The sequence below is a fragment of the Odocoileus virginianus genome, chromosome 2 (genome assembly GCF_023699985.2).
Source record: "Odocoileus virginianus isolate 20LAN1187 ecotype Illinois chromosome 2, Ovbor_1.2, whole genome shotgun sequence".
In the NCBI taxonomy this organism is placed as follows: Eukaryota; Metazoa; Chordata; class Mammalia; order Artiodactyla; family Cervidae; genus Odocoileus; species Odocoileus virginianus.
Window position 1 is genome coordinate 9,841,625 of NC_069675.1, and position 12,892 is coordinate 9,854,516.

At 41.4% G+C, this 12,892-nt stretch overlaps 1 protein-coding gene across 1 annotated transcript in view; it reads left to right on the plus strand.

Annotated features, from left to right (window-relative positions):
* M1AP (meiosis 1 associated protein) overlaps positions 1-12,892 on the plus strand; it is a 90,593-nt gene that overhangs the window by 34,027 nt on the left and 43,674 nt on the right. The window lies entirely within an intron of this gene.

A 12,892-nucleotide genomic window follows, 5' to 3' on the forward strand; every position in this document is an offset into this window, starting at 1 on the left:
TAGACTACCTACCCCTACCAGTCACTGCTGGCACCAGATCCTACACTTCTCAGAAGAGAACATATTTAAACTGAGTTTTAAAATACAAGTAGGAATTAACCAAGCAGAGGGAGAGGAAAGAGAAACTCAAAAAGGAGAACAGGGGCATGAGAAAGCAAGATAAATCATCTTTCAGAGATAAACCCGTGCTTCCATGTCAGGAGCCTATCGGACAGAGGCAGGAGTAAGGCTCTAGAGGTAGGCAAAGGTTAGATGAAGAAAGGCCATATATGCCATGTACCCATTCTGATACATTTGGATTTAATGCTGACGCATTGGAAATTTATGAAAAGATTTTTGTCAGAAGGTCAAATAGAGATTCTCAAATTATGGAATTTAAGATTTTTAACTGATTTTAACTTATCCAAAACTCAAGTTAAATTCACCCTCCAGCAGTTCTTTCTAGTTATATTAGCTTTCTCCAAGGTTATACACACCTGGAGGTGCTCACTGTTCTGATACCATTGATCTCTTCCTGGTACCACAAAAATAGCCTCACTCTTCACTTCACACCCTAATTGGGTCAGGGAGTTGGTAGCTAAGGGTGTGTTTCCCATCAAATTCTGGCCCATGTGGGTCCTTCCAGCATCATGGACCTCTGACATTGTGCCAGTTGGGGAAGGAGGGTAACCAGCCTTGCTGTGTGGTATATGATATCTTACCTACTATACACCCTCTGCTTTTCTCAAGCCAGTCTCCTCACTGACTATCCTGTTTATATCCCTCCGCTTGTGGTAATCTTAGCCTCTGAATTTCCTCTTCTTTCCTCTGAATTCCTCCCCCTATCCTCTTCCAGCCAAATCCTCTTCATCCTTTAAGGCCTAATTCTTGCCTGGAGAATCCCAAGGACGGGGGAGCCTGGTGGGCTGCTATCCATGGGGTCGCACAGAGTCAGACACGACTGAAGCCACTTAGCAGCAGCAGCAGGTTCATGACTACTATATTGATTTTCCTCTTCTTAGAACAACCACATAGCTTGTGGTCTGCACAATACAAGTTAGCACTTAATTATATACCATATAGAATTATTTACCATTGCTTTATTGTGCTTCCCTAGTAGCTCAGCTGATAAAGATTGTGCCTGTATTCAGGAGACCCCAGTTCAATTCCTGGGTCAGGAAGACCACCTGGAGAAGGGATAGGCTACCCACTCCAGTGTTCTTGGGCTTCCCTTGTGGCTCAGCTGGTAAAGAATCCACCTGCAATGCAGGAGACCTGGGTTCAATCCCTGTGTTGGGAAGATCCCCTGGAGAAGGGAAAGGCTACCCACTCCAGTATCCTGGCCTGGAGAATTCCGGGGACTGTATAGTCCATGGGGTCGCAAAGAGTCAAACACGACTGAGTGACTTTCGCTTTCTTTCTTTCTATTGTGTGATAATTTTGTCTTCTCACCTGAACTGTAAACTATTTGATTTTTTTATCTGCATTAAATCGTAAGCTTTAAGCCTTGGCATTACAAATTTATCTTACTTATTTATGTGCCCCACTCTGTAAGTATCTCCTAGATTAGCAGTAAATATTTGTTAAAGGAACTGATGGCTGTGATACCTGTGGAGTCTGTTCTTGCTCTGCCCAGCATCCCCTGCATCCCCTTTCTCTAGTAACACCTCTACTTTCCTAGTCACAGAGTGGACCATAACCCAGGTAAGGCAATCATAGTTCTCCAGGCCAATAATCTCCGAGTCCCTCCCAGTGGGTTCTCAGACTGAATCTGTGAGAGAGAAGCTCCTTTTATTTCTCTTTGGCCATGAACAGATCAGGTATGGACTATGTCCTTTTCTCCCTTCAGTGACTAGAGAAAGGAGATACAGATATCTCCAATCTTATACAAACTCTTCTAGAAATTAAAAAATAAAGAAAGAAAAATGCCCTCCCCCTAGTCATGATAGAAAGCCAAACAAGAACAATGGCAGCTGGATGGAAGGGGAGTTTGGGGGAGAATGGATACTGTTTCTGTATGGCTGAGTTCCTTAGCTGTTCACCTGAAACTCACAACATTGTTGATTGACTATACCCCAATACAAAATAAGAAGTTTTAAAAAAAAAGAAAATTGCAAGTCAATCCACTCAAGAAAATAGGTAAAACCATCTTAAATAATCTAATCGTACATAAAAAGAGAATACAGAGCTGATCAAGTTGAATTTATCCCTGTAATGCAAGGTGATTTTGCATTAGAAATACATAAATATAAATTTAAGCAAGAAGGAAAAAATTTATACTCTGAAAACTATAAAACATTAATGAAGGAGATTAATGATGATACAAATAAATGGAAAGATATCCTGTGTTCATGGACTAGAAGTACTAACATTGTTAAACTATCCATACTGCCCAAAGTAATCTATACATTTAATGCAACCAGTATCAAAATACCCATGACATTTTTCACAAAACTAGAAAAAATAATCTTAAAACATGTGTGGAACCACAAAAGACACCAAATAGCCAAAGCAATCTTGAGAAAAAAGAAACTAGAGGCATCACACTCCCTTACATCAGACTATAGTACAAAGCTACAGTAATCAAAAAAGTATGGTTTGGGCACAAAAGCAGACACATAGATCAATGGAACAGAATAGAGAGCCCAGAAATAAACCCATGTACTTATGGTCAGTTAATCTATAGCAAAGAAGGAAAAATACATGTTGGAGAAAAGCCAGTATCTTCAATAACTGGTATTGGAAAAACAGCACAGCTATGCATAAAAGAATTAAATTAGAACATCTTTTCACACCATGTACAAAAATAAACTCAAAATGAATTAAAAACCTAAATATAAAACTGGAAGCCATAAAACTCCTAGAAGAAAATATAGGTAAAACAATTTGACATAAGTATTTTTTTAGATATATCTCTTAAAGCAATGGAAACAAAAGAAAAAATAAATAAATGGGATCTACTTAAACTTAAGAGCTTTTGCACAGTGAAAGAAACCATCAACAAGATGAAAAGGCAACCTACTAAATGGGAGGAGATATTTACAAATGGTATTATTTGATAAGGGGCTGATATCCAAAATATATAAAGAGCTCATACAACTGAATATAAAAAAAAAAATTAAAAATGGGCAGAAGACCTAAATAGACATTTTTTCCAAAGAAGACATATAGATGGTCAACAGACACATAAAAGGAGGCTCAGCATCACTAATTATCAGGAAATGCAAATCAAAACCACAATGAGCTATCACCTCAAACCTATCAGAATAGCTATCATCAAAAGATAACAAATAATAAATGCTGGCAACGATATGAAGAAAGGGAACTCTAGTATACTGTTGGTGGGAATGTCAATTGATGTAGCTACTATGGAAAACAGTATGGAAGTTCCTCAAAAAATTACAAATAAAACTAACACAAGAGGATGTAGAGTTGGCAGTGCCTGACAGCGCATCTGTCGAGAAGCTGGATGGGGTAGAGAGTAGGGGATGGTAATGAGGGGTGGTGGGAGAAGGAGGCGGCAGTGGTGAATCACTTATAAATGACTCCAAAGCAGGACCTGGAGGATAATGGTCATTCATGATGAAGAGGGAAAGGCCTGAGACGTGGAATCAGCGATTGCAACCCTTCAGTGTGAGTCAGCGGGCCTGAGAAAGAGGGATGCCTGCCACCTGGGCTTCATTCAGCTGCAGCCACTCCAACCACTCCCTGTGGTGAACCCAGAGGGAACCCTGAGAATGCAGGGTGACAGGCCCCAGTTAGCTAAGGTGCCCCGTGACCTGCAACCAGAGGGTTATACATTCTGAAAAGACAACTCAAAGGACTGTCTCCAACCCGGAGAGAAAGACCCTTATCAGATGACACAGATTTACATCACGATTAAGATGATGTGCAGAGAAAACCCAGGCCCCCAAAGAGATTACAGCCACTCCTCCAAACAGATCCAGCGGGAATAAGCACAAAAGTCACCCCGGGGCCCCTTAATAGAACAGGACGAGAGCTGCATGACCCCAACTAGGGAGGGCCTGTGAGTCCTGTGTCAGCATTAAAGAAGTTACAGAAGACTGACCATCTGTCCCTCATTACCCCAGTAAAGATTTCTTGGGGTTCACATCTCAAGGAAAATTTGAAGTAGGAGATAGATGGGTCCCTGGGCTGAACAGCTGGTGATTTTCAAATGGAGCAGAACTGAAGTTTGTCTTCAACCAGACAAGAATGACACGTGCTTCCCTTCCTCCATTGATATGGAGTGAATAAACTGATGGGGGAATTTGTTGCAGTGAAAAGGAAAAATGAGGAATGAGTTTTTCTTTTTCACTTCTCTGAGAGTAAAGAAGATAAAGAGAACAGTGAGCAGGCCTGAACATTCCTGGTTTTATGTTACTTTATCTGCTCCTAATTCTGCATGTCTGTAACTAAGTTTGCTTTTCTGCCCCCTAACTCTGCAGAGCTACGCTTCACTTGACTCTATGCTAAATACATCCCTATCTGGTGTTTACCTTTACAGCAGCCTTCCCCTTGTAGTTACAAAGAAGGCCTCAGAGCCACCTAACTGTCAGATGCAGTTACTGGGTTACTGACACCAGTTTATGACTGTCTTTGAAACAATGCAAGAGGATGAAATCAAGATCCTATCACCTTTGTTCCCTCATCACCTACTGCTGACTGAAAGCACTTACCTTAGGGGCACAGTTCTTGAGGCAGGAGCATACTGCGTTCCCCTCTCCACCAGCTGAGAATAAAAGCCATCATTCTATTTCTTCCAAAAAAAAAACTAACACAACATTGTAAAGTAACTGTACCTTAATAAAAGATTAAAAATAGAATTACCGTATGATCAAGCTGTTCCACTCCTGGGTATATATCTGAAGAACACAAAAGCAATTTGAAAAGATGTATGCACCCCAATCTTCATAGCAGCATTATTTTCAAAAGTTTCTTAAGGAAGCAATTTGTGTCCATCACCAAATGAATGGATAAAGGAGATGTGGTATGTATATACAATGGAATATTACTCAGCCACAAAAACGATTAAAATTTTGCATTTGGAAACCAGATCTGAAAGAGACACATGCACCCCAATGTTCATCGCAGCACTGTTTATAATAGCCAGGACATGGAAGCAACCCAGATGCCCATCAGCAGACGAATGGATGAGGAAGCTGTGGTACATATACACCATGGAATATTACTCAGCCATTAAAAAGAATTCATTTGAATCAGTTCTAATGAGATGGATGAAACTGGAGCCCATTATACAGAGCGAAGTAAGCCAGAAGATAAAGACCATTACAGTATACTAACACATATATATATGGACTTTAGAAAGGTGGTAACGATAACCCTATATGCAAACAGAAAAAAGAGACTCAGATGTATAGAACAGACTTGTGGACTCTGGGAGAAGGCGAGGGTGGGATGTTTCAAGAGAACAGCATTGAAACATGTATATTATCTAGGGTGAAACAGATAACCAGCCCAGGTTGGGATACATGAGACAAGTGCTCGGGCCTGGTGCACTGGGAAGACCCAGAGGGATCGGGTGGAGAGGGAGGTGGGAGGGGGGACTGGGATGGGGAATACATGTAAATCCATGGCTAATTCATTTCAATGTATGATAAAAACTACTGTAATGATGTAAAGTAATTAGCCTCCAACTAATAAAAATAAATGGAAAAAAAAAAATTTTGCATTTGCACAACATGGATGGACCTAGAAGATATTATGCTTAGTGAGGTAAGTCAGACAAAGACAAATACTGTACATTAGCACTTATATGTGAAATCTAAAAAAATAAATGAGTGAATATAATAAAACAGAAACAGACTTATACACACAACAAATTAGTGGTTACCTGTGGGGAGAGGGCTTCAGGGGGAAGGAAGGTAAGGGAAAAGGATTAAGAGGTACAGACTACCATTATAAAAGTACAAGGACATAATGTCCAGCACAGGGAAAAAGCCAATATTTTTATAATGACTTTAAATAGAATATAATGTAGAAAAATATTGAATTACTATGTTGTAAACCTGAAACGAATATAACATTGTAAGTCAATTATGTGTGTGCTTGTGCACGCAGCCGTTATCTTTGTGACCCCAAGGACTGTAGCTCATCAGTCTCCTCTGTCCATGAAATTTTCCAAGCAAGAATATGAAGTGGGTTGCCATTTCCTACTCCAGAGGATCTTCCCGACCCAGAGATCAAACCCACATTTCTTGTGTCTCCTGCATTAGCAGGTGAATTCTTTACCACTGATGCCACCTGGGAAACTATACTTCAATAAAAAAGAAAAAAAAATGTATAAATATAATTTACCATATCAACAAATAAAGGTAAAAATTTTGTTATCTTAGTAGACACAGAAAAAAATATATGATACAATAAACATCCATTCATCATTTAAGGAAAAAATCTTAGTAAACCAGGGGTAGAAAATAACTTCTGTAACTTGGCAATAATGTTTCCATCAAAAATCTACAATACAGTCCTTACTGGTGAAATGTTAGAAGGATTACCTTCATGCCTCTGCATGAAGCACCCTATGAACAGGTGAAACTAGATGAAACACAGAGGAAAAGGGAAAAAAAAAGTGGCTGAGATGGCAGAGTAGAAAGACCCTGAGCTCACCTACTCTTGCAAGCACAGCAAAATCACAACTGTCTGTAGAATAGCCATCAATTAAAAAGATCAGAACCTACCAGAAAAGGTCTTCTACATTTAAAGACATTAAGAAGAGACCACAATCAGATGGGTAGGAGGGACAGACTTGTTATGTAATCAAGTCTCATACACACTGGGTGGGTAACGCACAAAATAGAGAATAATTATATTGTAGAGGTTCTTCCACAGGATTGAGAGTTCTAAGCCCCGTATCAGACTCCCGGCCTGGGCTGCACCAGAAATAAAAGCCACAGAGCACCTGGTTTTGCAGATTCAGTTCAGTTCAGTTCAGTCGCTCAGTTGTGGCTAACTCCTTGCGACCACATGGACTGCAGCACACCAGGCTTCCCTGTCCATCACCAACCCCCAGAGCTTGCTCAAACTCATGTCCATACAGTCAGTGATACCATCCAACCATCTCATGCTTTGTTGTTCCTGTCTCCTCCTGCCTTCAATCTTTCCCAGCATTAGGATATTTTCTAATGAGTCAGTTCTTCAAATCAGGTGGCTGAAGTATTGGAACTTCAGCTTCAGCTTCAGCGTCAGTCCTTCCAAAGAATATTCAGGACTGATTTCCTTTAGGATGGACTGGTTGGATCTCCTTGCAGTCCAAGGGACTCGCAAGAGCCTTCACCAACACCACAGTTCAAAAGCATCAATTCTTCGGCACTCAGCTTTCTTTATGGTCCAACTCACATCCATACATGACTACTGGAAAAACCATAGCTTTGACTAGACAGACCTTGGTTGGCAAAGTAGTGTCTCTGCTTTTTAATATGCTGTCTAGGTTTGTCATAGCTTTTCTTTCAAAGAGCAAGTGTCTTTTAATTTCATGGCAGCAGTCACCATCTGCAGTGATTTTGGAGCCCAAGAAAATAGTCTTTCACTATTTCCATTGTTTCCCCATGTATTTGTCATGAAGTGATGGGACTGGATGTCATGATCTTCGTTTTTTGAATGTTGAGTTTTAAGCCAATTTTTTCACTCTTCTCTTTCACTTTTGTCAAGAGGCTGTTTAGTTCCTCTGGCTTTGCAGGTTAGCAGGGCTTAATTTCAGGTATCCCAAGGACTGAGGGAAATAGAGACTTCATTCTTAAAGGACACACACAAAATCTCACACACACCTAGACCCAAGGCAAAAATAGTAATTTGATAAAAACCTGGGCTAGACCTAGCTGCCAGTCTTGGAGAGTCTCCCAGAGAGATGGGGGGTGACTGCCACTCACCTTGGGGACATAGGCACTGGCAGCAGCCATATTGAGGAGCTTCCTACTGGCCCAGGCGGGCACCATGGTGGTGTCTTCCTCCTAGCTTCCAAGACCTGGCCCCACCCAACAACTTGGCACCAATTCTGCTACATCTCAGACCAAACAACTAACTGAGCGGGGACATAGCCTCCCCAGTCAGCAGACAGGCTGCCTAAAGATTTCCTGAGCCCACAGCTGCCTCTCGATATGCCTCTAGACACAACCCTGTCCACCAGAGGGCCAAGACCCAGCTCAGCTCACCAGTGAGCAGGCACCCGCCCTATCCTCCGGGAAGCTTGCAGTAGCCTCTAGACCAGCCTCACCCACAGAGGGCAGACACTAAAGGCGGCAACACCACAGTTCTGCAGACTGCAGACCCAGCCCACCCACAGCAGGCCAAACCTTACCCTAGGATCAGCTGGGCCCTGGCCCTGCCTACTAGCGGGCCAGCACAAGCTTTTGGACACTCTAGACCCCATACCCAACAGTATTAGAAATGTCGCCTCTGCTCTGACCGCAGCAATCTGATACCAACTCTGGGATGCCTGGGCTCAGCAGCTAGACTCCAGGACCCAGCTCTGCCTTTCAATAATCCAGCACTAACCCCAGACCTGGCTTCATCCACCAGTGTGCAGGCAACATCCCTGGAGTCTTCTGGACCCTGACTCTACCCACCAGAGAGCCAGCGCGAGCCCAGGGGCCCCCGGGGATTCAGCAGTTAGCCACCTTGTGACCAGGCTCTGCTAACCAGCACCTAGCAGCATCCACACAAGGCAAGGCCTGGCAACCAACCTGGCTAGGGGCTAACTTAGCTTACCAGAATACTCACATAGTCACCACCACAACAGAAGGACCCCTCACGGAGGGAACCCCTCGAGCATATAACTTGGGTAACAAGAGGGATGTGCACTCAGGGGATGCATAGACTATCTCCAACAGAAGGCCACTTCTCCAGGGTCAAGAAAAGTAACCTACTACATACATAGAAGTACAAATAACAGCTTAAGTAAAATGAGGCAATGGAGGAACGTGTTCCAGCCAAAGGAACACAATAAAATCCCAGAAGAACTAAGTGAAGTAAAGATAGGCAATCTACCCAAGAGAGAGTTCAGAGTTTTTTGTGTTTTTTTAATATGATCAAAGAATTCAGGAGAAGAATGGAGAGAAAAGTTGGAAGTTTTTAACAAAGAGTTAGAAAATATAAAGAACAACCAAACAGATGAAGAATACAATAACTGAAGTGAAAAATACACTAGGAGGAATCAATAGTAGACTGAATGTTTCAGAGGAATGAATCGTTATCTGGAAGATGGGGTAGTGGAAATTACTGCCTCTGAACAGAAAAAAGATTGAAAAGAAAGTCTGAAAGATTGAAAAGGACAGTTTGAAGGACCTCTGGAACATTATCAGGCACACTAATATTTGCACTATAGTGGTCCCAGAAGAAGAGAGAGAAAAGGGCTGAAAATATATTTCAAAACATAATAGCTGAAAAGTTCCCTAACCTGGGAAAGGAAAGAGTCACCCAAAGTCCAGGAAGTAGAATGAGTCCCATACAGGATTAACCCATAGAGGAACACATCAAGACACATTGTAATTAAAATAACAAAAATTAAAAATAGAGAACATTAAAAAGGAGTAAGAGGAAAGCAACAAATAACATACAAAGAAACTTCCATATGGCTATCAGCTGATTTTTCAGCAGAAACTCTTCAGGCTAGAACCGGGTGGCACAATATATTTAAAGTGATGAAAAGGAAAAAACTATAACCAAGAATACTCTACCCAGAAAGATTGCCTTCAAAAATCAGGAATAAGACATGGAGGCCCCATCACTGCTTTGATTCAGCATAGTTAATCATAGTGGTTTCCCAGATGGTGCTAATGGTAAAGAACCCACCTGCCAATGCATGAGATGTAGGAGACGTGTTCAATCCCTGAATAGGGAAGATCCCCTGAAGAAGTGTATGGCAACCCATTCCAGGATTCCCGCCTGGAGAATCCCATGGACAGAGGAGCCTGGCAGGCTACAGTGCATAGTTGGACACAACTGAAGCGACGTCGCACACATGCGTGCAGTTGTCATAGACTAGTAAAATAAGAAAAATACAAAAAAAAATGTGAAGATTGGAAAGAAAGTAACAAAACTATTTTTGTCTGACACATACTTAATTGGCTACATTAATGACCAAAAGATTCTATGGAAAAATTAGTAAGAGTGTAACAAGGTGGTTGGACATACCCATGGACTATAGCTCACCAGGCTCCCTGGGGATTCTCCAGGCAAAAATACTGGAGTAGGTTGCCATGTCCTCCTCCAGGGGATCTTCCCAACCCAGGGATCAAATCCAAGCCTTTCTCACTGCAGACGGTTCTTCACCGTCTAGCCAGTGAGGAAGCCCAGATATAAGACAAACATACAAAGTCAATAGCATTTCTATAATTAGAAACAAACTCTTGGAAACTTTCATTTTTAAAGAAACGCCTTTTACGATAATAAAAGAGTAAAGTATTTAGAAATAAAGTTTAACAAAAGATGCATAGGATAGTTATTGGGAAAAGTTGAAAGCTTTACTGATGGCACCCTAAAGAATATATAACTAAGTGGACCATGTTAATGGATAGAAACATTCAATATCATAAGGATTCAGTTCTCCCCAAACTGATCTATCAATGCAATTCCAATCAAAATGCCCATCAGAATTTTTTGATGAACTTACAAGCTAATCCTAATATATATATTAAAAGGTGATTGAATTCCAGTTGAGCTATTTCAAATCCTAAAAGATGATGCTGTGAAAGTGCTGCACTCTATATGCCAGCAAATTTGGAAAACTCAGCAGTGGCCACGGGACTGGAAAAGGTCAGTTTTCATTCCGATCCCAAAGAAAGGCAATGCCAAAGAATACTCAAACTACCACACAGTTGCACTCATCTCACATGCTAGTAACCCACTCCAGTGTTCTTGCCTGGAGAATCCCAGGGACAGCGGAGCCTGGTGGGCTGACGTCTATGGGGTCGCACAGAGTCGGATATGAAGTGACTTAGCAGCAGCAGCACATGCTAGTAAAGTAATGCTCAAAATTCTCCAAGCCAGGCTTCAGCAATATGTGAACCGTGAACTTCCATATGTTCAAGCTGGCTTTAGAAAAGGCAGAGGAACCAGAGATCAAATTGCCAACATCTCCTGGCTCATCGAAAAAGCAAGAGAGTTCCAGAAAGACATCTATTTCTGCTTTATTGACTATGCCAAAGCCTTTGACTGTGTGGATCACAATAAACTGTGGAAAATTCTGAAAGAGATGGTAGTACTAGACCTCTTGACCTTCCTCTTGAGAAACTTGTGTGCAGGTCAGGAAGCAACAGTTTGGACAGAACAACAGACTGGTTCCAAATAGGAAAAGAAGTACATCAAGGCTGTATATTGTCACCTTGCTTATTTAACTTATGTGCAGAGTACATCATGGGAAACATTGGGCTGGAAGAAGCACAAGCTGGAATCAAGATTGCCAGGAGAAATATCAATAACCTCAGATATGCAAATGACACCACCCTTATGACAAAAAGTGAAGAAGAACTAAAGAGCCTCTTGATGGAAGTGAAAGAGGAGTGTGAAAAAGTTGGCTTTAAAGCTCAACATTCAGAAAACTAAGATCATGGCATCTGGTCCCATCACTTCATGGCAAATAGATGGGGAAACTGTGGAAACAGTGGCTGACTTTACTTTTCTGGGCTCCAAAACCACTGCAGATGGTGATTGAAGCCATGAAATTAAAAGACACTTACTCCTTGGAAGGAAAGTTATGACCAACCTAGACAGCATATTAAAAAGCAGAGACATTACTTTGTCAACAAAGGTCCATCTAGTCAAGGCTATGGCTTTTCCAATAGTCATGTATGGATGTAAGAGTTGGACTATAAAGAAAGCTGAGCACTGAAGAATTGATTCTTTTGAACTATGGTGTTGGAGAAGACTCTTGAGAGTCCCTTGGACTGCAAGGAGATCCAACCAGTCCATCCTAAAGGAGATCAGTCCTCAGTGTTCATTGGAAGAACTGATGTTGAAGCTGAAACTCCAATACTTTGACCACCTGTTGTGAAGAGCTGACTCATTTGAAGAGACCCTGATGCTGGGAAAGATTGAGGGCAGGAGGAAAAGGGGACGACAGAGGATGAGATGGTTGGATGGCATCACTGACTCAATGGACATGGGTTTGGGTGGACTCTGGGAGTTGGTGATGGACAGGGAGGCCTGGTGATGCTGCGGTTCATAGGGTTGCAAAGAGTCAGACACGACTGAGCAGCTGAACTGAACTGAAAATATACATTAAAGCTAAAGGTTTCCCTTGCCTGATATTAAGATGATTACTAATATAAGGCTATTCTAATTAAGATAGTGTTTGTTGTATTTCTACAGGGAAAGACAAATATCCAGTTTAGAACAGATGAGAGAACCCAGAAACAGACAGCCACATTATATGAAAACTTGATATGTGGCTAAGTTGACATGACAAAGCAATGGGAAAGAATGGATCTAGTCATTAAGTCATACTGGAACTATAAGCATTCCATATGGGAAAAAATGAAATTTGATCCCTACTGCAGGCCATTTACAATACTATATTTTAAATAGATTAAAGACAAATATGAAAGTTAAAACTTTAAAAATTTGCAGGAAAATACAGGAGAAAATTTTATCACCAAAGTTAAGGAAGAGGAATTTGCCTGCAATGTGGGAGACCTGGGTTCGATCCCTGGGCTGGGAAGATTCCCTGGAGAAGGGAAAGGCTACCCACTCCAGTATTCCTGCCTGGAGATTTCCATGGACTGTGTAGTCTATGGGGTTGCAAAGAGTCGGACATGACTGAGCAACTTTCACTTCACTTCACTTCACTTCACTTCACTTAGGGAAGAGGAAGAGTAAATTTGCTAACCGTAAAGTAAAAGATTGATATTTTATGGTATTTGATTATTTCAAAATTAAGAATTTCTATTCATCAGAA